Source organism: Procambarus clarkii, chromosome 80 (genome assembly GCF_040958095.1).
Source record: "Procambarus clarkii isolate CNS0578487 chromosome 80, FALCON_Pclarkii_2.0, whole genome shotgun sequence".
NCBI classification, from domain to species: domain Eukaryota; kingdom Metazoa; phylum Arthropoda; class Malacostraca; order Decapoda; family Cambaridae; genus Procambarus; species Procambarus clarkii.
Window position 1 is genome coordinate 10,283,128 of NC_091229.1, and position 14,796 is coordinate 10,297,923.

Genomic DNA, 14,796 nt, shown 5'->3' on the forward strand with positions numbered 1-14,796 from the left:
CAATAGGTACACCACATTGCAACTAACCACAGGTCACAGCAAGCACACAGACTACTCAAAGTGTTCATACTTATCCGGCCACTCCGCCGCCGGGAATCGAACACAATACGCCTCCCACAGTAACATGACGTTATCCGGAACAGGTGCAGTATTAACAGTACGAGGATCAGGCATTAACTCCGGCACACCCACAACAAAACACCGAACCCGATGTACCCAGATGGAAGAAGGGCACCACGGAACAGGATGCACGCGGTCAATAATGTCAAACTGCAAAGGATGCTGCGCATCATGCGCCACTCCAGAGGCCAAGACGAGAGGGAGGGGCTCCTTCCCACGAGGCCGGGCAATGGGCAGCGCACTGGGAGCCTCCTCGGCCGCCTCACAGCGCTCCGCGTCAACCACCGGACGTTGTTCCTGCCGGGACCCCCCACGCTTGGCATCCTTCTTCAGTACCAGCTTGATGCCTCGGCGCGCACCAGAACTCTCACCATCCACGTCAGTAGGAGCGACCACCCCCCACTGCGGAGAACCTTCTGCAGGAGAAAGAACAGGAGGCAAATCATAGGTACAAACATCGTCAACAGCAGACACATGGACGTCAGCCACCACCAGCGTCATAGAGCGCGAAGCACCCGGAGTCGCCACATCATCTCCTGAAGCTCCTCCTGCGTCGTAGTCCTCCGCATCAGCCCAAGCAGTAGAAGAACGCCTGGAACGCTTGGGCACTGGCCGCACATCCTCACAGCCGGAGGCGGACCCAGAACCACGGGTCTCACGAACCGGGCGAACCGACGCCCGTCGCAGAACGGCAGCAGCCTCTACCACAGGGGGAACCGGACCACACACAGCAGAAGGCACCGCAGCCACCCCAGCACCCAGCACAGACGGCGAGGGTGCAGGGACCAGGACAGACGCAGCAGAGGAAGAACCGGAAGACGAGGGGCCCGAGCAGCCGGCAGACGGAAGAAGCTCAGGAACACCAGCCAGAACAGGCGGAGCACCAGGGGAGGACACAACTACCGGAGGAGAAGCTATAACAACAGGCGGAGCAATAGTTGAAACAGAGGGCACCCCCTCAGCCGAAGAGACGTCCACATCCACCGAATCATCCCCCACAGGAAGTGGCGGAAAATCCTCCTCACTGAAGAGATTCACTGGTGCAACGGCTGGTGCAGAACAGGCAGCAGCCTGATGGCCCAAAAGACCACAACGATAACACGTCCGTGGCTGGCGGGCGTAAAACACCCGAACGTTATACCCCATAAGGCGCACAGAGGACGGAATATCCGCCCGGAGTCTCATGCCCAGGGTGCGAATGTTAGACCTCACCCTTAAGAGGACTAGAAGACACCACGTTCACCCTCACACTAACTACCGCGCCCAACCGGCCGAAATACCGCCGTAGCAGAGCCTCTGGAAACTCCAAGGGAGCCCCATGCACACTGATGTAAGTAAGTGCACCACTTCTATCAGAGAGGGTGCCAGTGCCCGCACCATCCGGCAGGGGTATCATCCGCCCCTCGTATCGCCGGAGAAATTCGCGATACACAACCTCCTCGGTGAACTTCACAACCGCCCTACGGGCCGTTACCAACTCGACCCCGTAAATTTCAAACACAGGGACAGAGAGCACTTCACAAGCCAGCGCAATCTCCGGGTACCCAGCCCGCACAGAGAATTCTAGTCCCACAGACTGAGCCCGGACGACATGGGGTAGAGGGACTCCCATCGTAACGCCACGTCAGCACAGGCGAGCAGAGACACACCCGCCCTCAACCGGCCGAAACTGGCAAACAACACCAACTGCTGGAGCGCCGATGCAACACGTCTGTCCCCGACCGAAGCTAGGGCCAGACACCATTCTCATGCAAGTGGTAGTCCGACACTTGTCCTTGCAACTTTACTCTGGCATACCTGTGACTTAGGTAATCTTGAATCCATCCTAGCATATTTCCCTTTACACCTTTTTTAACTAAGGTGTGTAATTACTTGCGGGCTTGCAAGTTCGAATGCTTTTTCTAGAGCAAGGAAGATCACTATAGCTGGACCTGAGTTAACTATTCCTAGTAATGTTGCTATGCAATTGGCAGTACTTACTCCTCTAGTGAAGCCAAATATGTGTTTATGCAGGTCTCCAGTCTTCCACAGTAGCCTATTTATTAATTAAATTAATTAAGACCATCCGTTCTGCAGTTTTACTAATGCACGATGTTAATGAAATGGGTCTGTAATTGCCAGGTTCTTTCGGCTTAGGAATCGGTTTGATGTCTGCTGTCATCCAAGAGGTCGGCAGTTTGCCTTGCTGCCAAGATGCATTGATAACGTCTAATATTCCTTCTTCTCCAGCAGGACCTGCGTGTGCGATCTCCCAACACTCAACACTTTGACAGTCAATGACGCCTATTATAACAGGCGCAGTAAATACTCTTGACAATAAAATATAACAATTCCTGGAAAATATAGCACGTCTCTTGGACACACTAACTCTTGAGCATCACTGTCACCAAGATAATACTTAGGTGTTATCACAACTGCTCACACACACCACATGCTCACAACTGCTCACACACACCACGTGCTCGCAACTGGTCACACACATATACCACGTGCTCACAACTGCTCTCACACACATCCTGGTGGAACCCCGCCCCTCATCCCAGTATCCTCTGAGACCCTGTTATCCACCTCACAGGTCCTCACACCCATGGAACAGCCTCTCCCACCAGCAAAACACTCACCAAGGAGGCGATTTGAGAAGGGACAGAAGAAAGTGAGCCTCAAAGCAATGTACACTAACATATATGGAATTACAAATAAAGCAAATGAGCTTGGAGAACGGGTACTAGAGGAAAACCCAGACATAATAGCCCTCACAGAAACAAAGATCACGAAAACGATAACAAACGCAGTGTTCCCACAGGACTATTATGTTATGAGGAAAGAGAGGGAAGGAAGAGGTGAGGGTGGTGTAGCTCTGCTGGTAAGAAAAGGCTGGGATTTTGAGGAGATGGATATTCAGGGCTGTGAAGGTTTCAGTGACTACATAGCAGGTACCGTAACAAATGGAGGGAAAAAATCATAGTCGTAGTCATATATAATCCACCACCAAATGACAGAAGACCTAGACAGGAATATGATAGAAACAACATGGCCACCATTAACATAATAGAAAGAGCAGCTTCTGTTGCTAGCAGGAATGGATCTGGACTACTAATTATGGGAGACTTCAACCATGGGAAGATAGATTGGAAGAACAGAGACCCGCATGGAGGACCAGAAACATGGAGGGCTAAGCTGCTGGACGTGGCAACAAGAAACTTTCTAAGCCAGCACATCAAAGAACCAACAAGAATGAGAGGAGAAGATGAACCAGCAATGCTTGATTTGATATTTACCCTAAACGAGTGGGATATAAGAGAAGTTAAGATGGAAGTGCCCTTGGGAATGAGTGACCACAGTGTATTGAACTTTGAGTACCTGGTAGAGCTAGGACTTATCTCCCCCAAAAAAGAACTAGGAATCAAAAGGCTGGCATACCGAAAGGGAAATTATGAACAGATGAGAAGTTTCCTAAGTGAAATACCTTGGGACACAGACCTCAGAGATAAGTCTGTACAGGGTATGATGGACTATGTTACCCAAAAGTGTCAGGAGGCAGTAAACAGGTTCATCCCGGCCCAAAGGGAAAAATCCGAGAAGCAACAGAAGAATCCATGGTATAATAGTGCATGTATGGAAGCGAAGAAACTGAACAAAAGGGCGTGGAGGAACTTCCGGAATAACAGAACACCAGAAAGCAGAGAGAGATACCAGAGAACCAAGAATGAGTACGTCAGGGTGAGAAGAGAAGCAGAGAAAAGTTTTGAAAATGATATAGCAAACAAAGCCAAGACCGAACCAAAGCTACTCCACAGTCACATCAGAAGGAAAACAACAGTGAAAGAACAGGTATTGAAACTTCGAACAGGCGAGGACAGGTATACAGAGAATGACAGAGAGGTGTGTGAAGAACTCAACAAGAGGTTCCAGGAGGTCTTCACAATAGAACAAGGTGAGGTCACTCTGCTAGGAGAAAGGGAGGTAAACCAGGCGGCCTTGGAAGAGTTCGAAATTACGAGAAAGGAGGTCAAGAGACACCTGCTGGATCTGGATGTTAGAAAGGCTGTTGGTCCAGATGGGATCTCACCATGGATACTGAAAGAGTGTGCAGAGGCACTTTGCTTGCCACTCTCCATAGTGTATAGTAAGTCACTGGAGACGGGAGACCTACCAGAAATATGGAAGACGGCGAATGTGGTCCCAATATACAAAAAGGGCGACAGGCAAGAGGCCCTGAACTACAGGCCAGTGTCCTTGACTTGTATACCAGGCAAGGTGATGGAGAAGATCGTGAGAAAAAACCTGGTAACACATCTGGAGAGAAGGGACTTCGTGACAAATCGCCAACATGGGTTCAGGGAGGGTAAATCTTGCCTTACAGGCTTGATAGAATTCTACGATCAGGTGACAAAGATTAAGCAAGAAAGAGAGGGCTAGGCGGACTGCATTTTCTTGGATTGTCGGAAAGCCTTTGACACAGTACCGCATAAGAGGCTGGTACATAAGCTGGAGACACAGGCAGGTGTAGCTGGTAAGGTGCTCCAGTGGATAAGGAAGTATCTAAGCAATAGGAAGCAGAGAGTTACGGTGAGGGGTGAGACCTCCGATTGGCGTGAAGTCACCAGTGGAGTCCCACAGGGCTCTGTACTCGGTCCTATCTTGTTTCTGATATATGTAAATGATCTCCCAGAGGGTATCGATTCATTTCTCTCAATGTTTGCAGACGATGCTAAAATTATGAGAAGGATTAAAACAGAAGAGGACTGTTTGAGGCTTCAAGAAGACCTAGACAAGCTGAAGGAATGGTCGAACAAATGGTTGTTAAAGTTTAACCCAACCAAATTTAATGTAATGAAGATAGGTGTAGGGAGCAGGAGGCCAGATACAAGGTATCATCTGGGAGAGGAAATTCTTCAGGAGTCAGAGAAGGAAAAAGACTTGGGGGTTGATATCACGCCAGACCTGTCTCCTGCAGCACATATCAAGCGGATAACATCAGCGGCATATGCCAGGCTGGCCAACATACGAACGGCATTCAGAAACTTGTGTAAAGAATCATTCAGAACTTTGCATACCACATATGTCAGGCCAATCCTGGAGTATGCAGCCCCAGCATGGAGTCCATATCTAGTCAAGGATAAGACTAAACTGGAAAAGGTTCAAAGGTTTGCCACCAGACTAGTACCCGAGCTGAGAGGTATGAGCTACGAGGAGAGACTACGGGAATTAAACCTCACTTCGCTGGAAGACAGAAGAGTTAGGGGGGACATGATCACCACATTCAAGATTCTGAAGGGAATTGATAGGGTAGATAAAGACAGTCTATTTAACACAAGGGGAACACGTACAAGGGGACACAGGTGGAAACTGAGTGCCCAAATGAGCCACAGAGATATTAGAAAGAACTTTTTTAGTGTCAGAGTGGTGGACAAATGGAATGCATTAGGAAGAGATGTGGTGGAGGCTGACTCCATACACAGTTTCAAGTGTAGATATGATAGAGCCCAATAGGCTCAGGAACCTGTACACCTGTTGATTGACGGTTGAGAGGAGGGACCAAAGAGCCAGAGCTCAACCCCCGCAAACACAACTAGGTGAGTACAACTAGGTGAGTACACACACCACGTGCTCACAACTGCTCACACACAAAGAAGAACACACACACACACACACACACAAGAAAGAGAAGGGTGGGCAGACTGCATATTTTTGGATTGTCAGAAAGCCTTTGATACAGTACAACACAAGAGGCTAGTGAAGAAGCTGGAGATGTAGGCTGGAGTGAAAGGAAAGGTACTCCGTTGGATAAAGGAGTACCTAAGGAACAGGAGACAACGAGTCAGTGTGAGGGGTGAGGTCTCAGATTGGCGATTCGTTACGAGTGGAGTCCCGCAGGGGTCAGTCCTTGGACCTATACTGTTTCTGATATATGTAAATGATCTCCCAGAGGGTATAGAATCGTTTCTCTCAATGTTTGCCGATGATGCGAAAATTATGAGGAGGATTGAAACTAAGGACGATAGTAGGAGGCTACAAGATGACCTAGACAGACTGAGTGAATGGTCCAACAAATGGCTGTTGAAGTTCAACCCGAGTAAATGCAAAGTAATGAAACTAGGCAGTGGAAACAGTAGGCCAGACACAGGATACAGAATAGGAGATGAAGTAGTTAATGAAACGGACAGAGAGAAAGATGTAGGAGTTGATATCACACCAAACCTGTTTCCTGAAGCCCACATAAAAAGAATAACGTCTGCGGCATATGCGAGGCTGGCTAACATCAGAACAACGTTCAGGAACCTCTGTAAGGAATCATTCAGAATCTTGTACACCACATATGTAAGACCAATCCTGGAGTATGCGGCCCCAGCATGGAGCCCGTACCTTGTCAAGCACAAGACGAAGCTGGAAAAAGTCCAAAGGTATGCCACTAGACTAGTCCCAGAACTAAGAGGCATGAGTTACGAGGAAAGGCTGCGAGAAATGCACCTTACGACACTGGGGCCAGATTCACGAAAGCACTTAAGCAAGCACTTACGAACGTGTACATCTTTCCTCAATCTTTGACGGCTTTGATTATATTTATTAAACAGTTTACAAGCTTGAAAACTTCCCATGTTGAGCTGTTGTTATTGTTATGAACATCCTCCTAGTGCTTCGGAGCTCATTAACTGTTTAATAATTGGAAACAAAGCCGCCAAAGATTGAGAAAGATGTACAGGTTCGTAAGTGCTTGCGTAAGTGCTTTCGTGAATCTGGCCCCTGGAAGACAGAAGAGTAAGGGGAGACATGATCACAACCTACAAAATCCTCAGAGAAATCGACCGGGTAAACAAGGATAAACTTTTCAACACTGGTGGGACGCGCACAAGGGGACACAGGTGGAAACTGAGTACCCACATGAGCCACAGAGACATTAGAAGGAACTTTTTCAGTGTCAGAGTAGATCACGGATGGAATGCATTAGGCAGTGATGTGGTGGAGGCTGACTCCATAAACAGTTTCAAATGTAGATATGACAGACCCCACTAGGCTCAGGAATCTGTACACCAGTTGATTGACAGTTGAAAGGCGGGACCAAAAAGCCAAAGCTCAACCCCCGCAAGCACAAATAGGTGAGTACACACACACATACACCACGTGCTCACAACTGCTCAAACACACACACACACACCAAGTGCTCACAAGTGCTCACACACACACACACCAAGTGCTCACAAGTGCTCACACACACACACACCAAGTGCTCACAAGTGCTCACACACACCACGTGCTCACAACTGCTCACACACACACACACCAAGTGCTCACAACTGCTCACACACACACCACGTGCTCACAACTGCTCACACACACACACACCACGTGCTCACAACTGCTCACACACACACCAAGTGCTCACAACTGCTCACACACACACCACGTGCTCACAACTGCTCACACACACACCAAGTGCTCACAACTGCTCACACACACACCACGTGCTCACAACTGCTCACACACACACCAAGTGCTCACAACTGCTCACACACACCAAGTGCTCACAACTGTTCACACATACACCACGTGCTCACAACTGCTCACACACACACCACGTGCTCACAACTGCTCACACATACACCACGTGCTCACAACTGCTCACACATACACCACGTGCTCACAACTGCTCACACACACACCACGTGCTTACAACTGCTCACACACACACACCACGTGTTCACAACTGCTCACACACACACCACGTGTTCACAACTGCTCACACACACACCACGTGCTCACAACTGCTCACACACACACCACGTGCTTACAACTGCTCACACACACACACCACGTGTTCACAACTGCTCACACACACACCACGTGTTCACAACTGCTCACACACACACCACGTGTTCACAACTGCTCACACACACACCACGTGCTCACAACTGGTCAGCAGAAGGCAAAATACAAAATACAGCAGAAGGCAAACAAATCTTAAATCAACAACAGTTACAAGCAAACACAGTAACAAGCACGAACCAAAAACACCAATCACTTAACAGTAATATTCACAGTAAAACAATTACAGAACAGGAGAGGAAATAAGAGTGTGAAGGAAGCACGACAACAACAACAACAACAACAAGGCATCAAAATAATATATAACTATAATGCAAATATATTGTCATCCACACTTCTGTAGAAATAAACATTCCATTCACCTGATCTCTAGGAGTCTCGAACCGTGGACTCCGCGAGTGTGAGGCCGAATCTCTACCGACCGGGCCATGAGTAGTCTTAATAAGGAAAGTTTCCAGAAGCAGCATCCTGCTGCCAAACTGCAATTTTGGAATGTTTATTTCCAGGGAAGTGTGGGTGACAATATATATGACATGGGCGTGGGTCAGTAATTACTCTGAGCTTCAGTAGTAGTCAGAGAAAGTCGGAAATTTATGTTTTCCAGAAAGGAGGCCGGAGCATCCACCATGACCGCTGCATCTTCATGCTCAACCGTCTCAACACCGTTGGCACCGGAAGTTACCCAACACAGGCTTCACCTTACCACAACGACCACCTCTATCCACCTAAGGGGCCCGAGCAGGTGTGACGGCACTCGCCACTTCCTCCACGTGGATGTCCGAACTCCACCTGAGTTTTGTATCCTATTACTAGCCGATACGCCACAAACACAACACATCGAGGTGCAAAGGTCTCCACTCTCACTCCACCCACGGCAGTTCCCACAACTGGAACCGCATCCTCACTCCCAGCACCTTCACCAGCCCAGCACCTTAGAACTGCCACAACTTGCTCATAACATGCAAACAGGCGCCCAAAGTGTCATTTGGTAATTCAAACAGTGCATCACGCACCGCATCATAGATGTAGTTAAATTATTGACATGCGCAGAAACATTCCCATCCTCTAATAACACATCCTTATCGTGAAGTTTTTTCCAAAAATTTCCTAAAGCACACAGCCGTGGCAAACTTGACCACAACCCTGTTGTTGGGTAGTTCTTGAAGACAATCAGTTCGTCAATTTTCACTCCCAAGACGTCGAAATTTATGTGCAACTTATTCAAGGTTAAAAACTTATTCCAGCAGAATCTGTACTTTCAGAGAATGTTAACCACAACGACTCAACGCCGGAGCCAGGAAGAAGACAGCCCAATGTCACCAAAAAAGAGTGGCCCTGCAGACAAGTGGAATATCCACTCGCCGGGCGACCAACCAGTCCACAACAAACGCCAGGCGTGAATCAGCAGCCAGGAGTGACTAATCACGTCCGCTCACCGTGGCTGCCATCACCCGACTCCCACACACACACACATGCACCTTAGGGCGGCGTGAATTTCCATTCTCTCAGTTAATGTGGCTATGGGGGCATGAGGAGGGAACCAAGATTAGTTAAGGTAAAGTTGGTAAGCGTGGTTGAGGAGAGGGGGTTCAGAGGCAGCCTAGGATATTTAAGTTCAGAGCCGTCTTGCCGTATGGGTCCGATGTGCACTTGCCCGGGGACCCCACGAACATAGGGGCCCCACGAGCATAGGGCCCCGACGAACATAGGGGCCCCACGAGCATAGGGGGCCCCACGAGCATAGGGGCCCCACGAGCATAGGACATGTTCATTATGAAAGCAGAATGTTTAAATATTTAGGTCTTTTTGTAACACACTTATTTAATATTAACCCTTCATCCTGGTGTGGGACAAAATATTAAATATTTAAGATATGTATTTCCAGGTGAATAATCCTCTGAGCTGAAATGAAACCCAATGTTTTGAGTGGAGCACAGAAGAGGAAAAGAGCTGCAGAGGAGGAGGAGAAAATGGGAAACTTCCAAAATTAACATCGTGGCTCAACACAGGTGCAACGACAGCCCCACATATCATTCCTTCAGATACAACATCCGCATCAACATCCACTCCTGCAATGTCATAGCATCCACATCTACATCCATTCCTGCTACCAATCATCCAGTTTCAGTAGACATACCATCATTGCCTATTGCTGCTGCTGTTTACATTTTACAAGAGGAAATACCTAAATCTGTCACCTTAAGGGAGTTTGCAATCCAAGAGACAGATCCCTCATATTTATCTGAAAATATTTGTGAGGAATTTATTGAATAATGGGACAACAGGTTCTTTGTACTATTCTTGAAGAATTAAGTCAAAGTATTATTCAATAAGTTTAGATTCCACTCCAGACATCTCTTACACACAGATCAACTGACATTTACTGTCCGATACATTAAACGCTATGAGCCTGTGGAACATTTCTTGTTGATCATCCCCATCTTTTCTCATGGAGCAAAAGATCTAACAGACACTGTCGTGGATTTTCTTAATGAGGACAAAATTCCACTATCAAACTGCTGTGGTTGTTACCTATCGTTCGTTACGGCTCGTGACCCTACAGCAGCCAAGCTTTAATTACGTCTAGGGATACGAGAAAACTGCTGTTCTCAAAAGCGGGTCACCAGTATAACCCCATGAATGATAACAGGCTAAGACTTAAAAGTATTTCTCCCTTAGGACTGAAGAATTATACATATAACTTATAATATATATATTCAAAACAGTATAATATAAAAACACAGATGGTAAAGTTAACGTATACAACAAACCAAAAGTATTGTCATCTCACTTAATATAATATAATAAAATATGGCACAACAAGAGGTAAACAGACTTATCTCCCACATGTTATTCCTTCGAGTCCCGTTCAGCCACTGAACTCTCGCTCTGTCGCTACCCAAATCCTCACCTCCTCTGCCTCATCCAGGATGAGGGATGGAAATTAAGGACTTTTTAATATTTAAAACTAATTGAACAACCACTTGTTCTCAAAACACATAAGACTGTAAATTACATATAATAGTTACTTACAAAATATATAAGTACAATGCCACCGGCTTAATTGCAGAAAATAAACAATTACCTAAACTAAATAAAAGTGACATCTGGAACTCCCAACTGAACAGGTCCAGCTTCCCGAATTTAACAGGTATTAGACGTGTGCAAAGCAACCGCGCTCCTGTCTCCACTGACGCTGCCACACCACACGATAATTTACAAAAACACAATGTGTGTACATATACAGGCAATGATATAATGGAACAAAACATGTTATTTTAAATTTATATACGTATTCTGCTAGGAGTACGTAACACTTCCACCTCCAAGAAAAAAAATGCAATAGATTGAAGATCAATGGCATTTTTTCAAAGTAAAATGTATGACACTTGAGATTTATGCTATTAATTACACCAAACATGTAAAAGTAATTAGAACACATTTCTGGACAAAAATGAAAACACGCCAAATATAGTCTTACAGGAAACTCAGAAATTTCAGTCTTATGACTATGTTCTACATATGTGTCACTGGAGTATGCAAATTTATCTCTCCAAGGTACTATCTCATTTATTTCACTTTGTTTCAGATCATATTTCACACTCCTATCTACAACAGTATCATTAGTAGCATGAATAGAATTGTCAATAAAGGTAGCTGCTTTCACACAGTTATCATGGCAATTTAGCTTTTCATATGTTTCTACTATTTCTCCAAGATCAGTTCCGTATTTCCATGTGATCCCTTTTCCACATGGTGAAGTTTTCCAAGACAGACTCCATTTTCCATTACTCCCTTTTTCTGGAGCTGAACTGCTTAATTGAAGCTGACTGGATGTTGAGTAGATTTGGGACTTCTCCTGGGTATGCTCTGACACAGACATCTGCTCTTCATCACTCTTGATCCTCTGTGGAACACATACTCTCGCCCAATGGATACTAAAATTAGAGAAATTAGCATTAAACCTCACAATTATGCATAAGACTTTCCCATTTATAGAACCTTCCGAAACACAAGACACCGACTTAGCAAACCTTTGACCTTCAAACCAAGAAATACAACCCAAGATAAGTGCAAAGACTACCTGATCGAACTGACTCAGATGATCCATAAGGAACACAGAAATCAATTGCCTCATAACTCTGTCATAACGATCAGTGAAAGAAAACAGGCATATGCCTAGGCACCATATCTCAATCATAACTCCGAAGACAAGTTCCCACCCCCTGATGGTGAACTTGAACACAATACACACTTTCATCAACCGTCTAGTCTGCCAAAAGACTAAATAAAACATGCCGAAAACTTTACAACCCTCACCATCACTTCCCAAGTGATTTACGTCTGATGACAACCAATCAACCAAGAGGTTTAAGGGTCTTAACATCTTGAAGATGAACAGCAGATTACCTGGGAAACACCCAAGGATAATCTGTAACCCTTCCCAATGATTAACTCTAGGTAGGATAACCTTATCCCCCAACTTGAAATACACACCTGGAGCCTCAAACATCTGCTCCCCAGTATGGTTTAATCCTTCACCCACAATATGACTCTGAAAGTCAACACCACACTTGAGTGGAACATACACTTTCACCACTCGTGCATCAAAATTAACTGGATCTGAATATAGAGACACTGCTCTAGCATAACTCACCACTTCCTCAGAACTGGATGCACAACCTACTTGAGTAAACTTTTTCTGCTCAACCACAAGGCTTGACAAAGATGTCCCACAGTCCATTACTTCACAAGAAAATGGCTCCTGCAGAATAAAAGTAGATTTCAACATCCTACACACACTCTGACTCAATGTACACAATGAGAAATACTTACTCCACATAGAATAAGAATCACAACTCCGCAACTTAGATCCACATGATACTTTACCACTCTCAATGATCTTACCAAAATTTCCTCCCATGACTTCTGGAGCTGCTTGGAGTACTGTCTGCTCACAATCAATAATAACACTACTAAGCTGGGTCACATCCTCACAGACACTTGAAGAGGGAGGCTCAATGGGTCTCCATCTACTCAACAGAAGCTGATCCTCTGGCTGCTTTCCCACACTCTCCAAAACTGGATCTACAGTACAGACTGTCTCCTTGCTTCTCTCTGAAATCTTAGGGTCAGTTCTACTCAATGCACATAAATTAAGGGAATCTGAAACGAGCGGGCAAGTAACAGGTAGTTTGACCTCCTCCCCTATTATATCACCTTGACTAGGGTGAGGCGGGGCCTCTACAACAGACTTACTCTCGCCAACTGATTCTAAACTTGGAGTGAGCGGGAATACTTCTGCCAACCCGACATCTGGTCCTAAACCATTCACTTGGCTGGAATACAATAGAGTCGTGGCTTTTAAGTTTCTCTCAACTCCTGGCACAACGTTCGTAGTGAGCGGGCAAGACAATGGTACATGGACATCCTTTCCCAATTTATTGGAATAAAGCAGAGTCATAGTATCAGGCTTACTCTCAACAACTAAATCGGCCACACAGGAATCTGGAACAACCACATCCCACTTCTCCACTGAAGGGGTACTGGTTACTGGAACAATTGCTTGAGTAACAACAGCAGAACTGACAACTGGATTTATATTAGTACTGACATCAGCACAGGTAGACTGGTCAAAACCATCTTCTACAACAGGTTGTTCATTCATAGAACTAACTTCAGCACAGGCAGAATAAACATGGTCTGCAACTGGCTGTTTACACAAACGGGGATCATTCTCACCCACAACATGATTTATGGCCACATCATTACCCAATATAACATCCACACCTGGGATGGGCAACTGTGTACTAACACCCACAGTGCATAAACTTGGTGTAATGGTGGATCTGAAATTAATGTCTATTAGAGGTACAGTTTTACATCCTGCAACACTCTGAAGAACAACAAACTTTCCAGTCTCTCTCTTTTCAACATCAGAAAGAATACTGGATGAAATTATGGTTTGGGAAGCACCTGTATCACGAAGAATAACCACTGGCTTCCACTTCCCATTAATACACAAAACTTCACCTGAAGACATATATGGTGAATACTGTTTCACCCAATTGGGGTTTACAGTTACATGTTTATTAGTAAGTTTATTTTGCACACCTCTGCAATAAATGAGACCAGTTGGTCGTAACTCAGGGTGCAATATAAAACATGAATTAATTCCATGGCCTTTTCTCTTACAATGGGAACAAGACCTTACAGTGGACACACTGGTAGAACCAACTGTAGGTTTAGAAATAACCTTATTATTATTTGACATTCCTGACAATGAAGTAGCAGGGTTAGGTTTTGTAAGAGAAGAGCTCATGGGAGTAACTGGAGCACTAGGACGGGATGGATTCTGATAAGGAGTTCGGGGAGCATTATAATTTACTCTACGACTAGACTTAGGTGAAGTGGCCGTAAACTGGGCCTTAGTCAACAACTCATGCTCATCCGCGAGCTTTGACAGCTCATAAATGTCTGTTACATTCTTTTGTTCTGCCATAAAAGTAGACAACTGGTCTGGGAGACATGACAATACTTCTTCCATTATAAGAAGATTCTTTAGAGCATCAAAGTCAGTGACTGAAAGTGACTTTAACCATCTGTTGCAAAAATTCGTCTTCTGACGAGTAAAGTCTGCTATTGTCTGATCACTTATCCTCCTTAGGTTCCTAAACTTTTGCCTGTGTGCCTCTGGATTTATTTGGTATGCATTTAAGATGCTTTTCTTTACAAATTCGTAATCAAAGCTATGAGCGTCAGGTAGGGATGTAAAAACCTCCTGACTACGCCCCTTAAATTGAGACTGCATAATGGCTACCCACTGATCCATTGGCCAGTTCATACTGATGG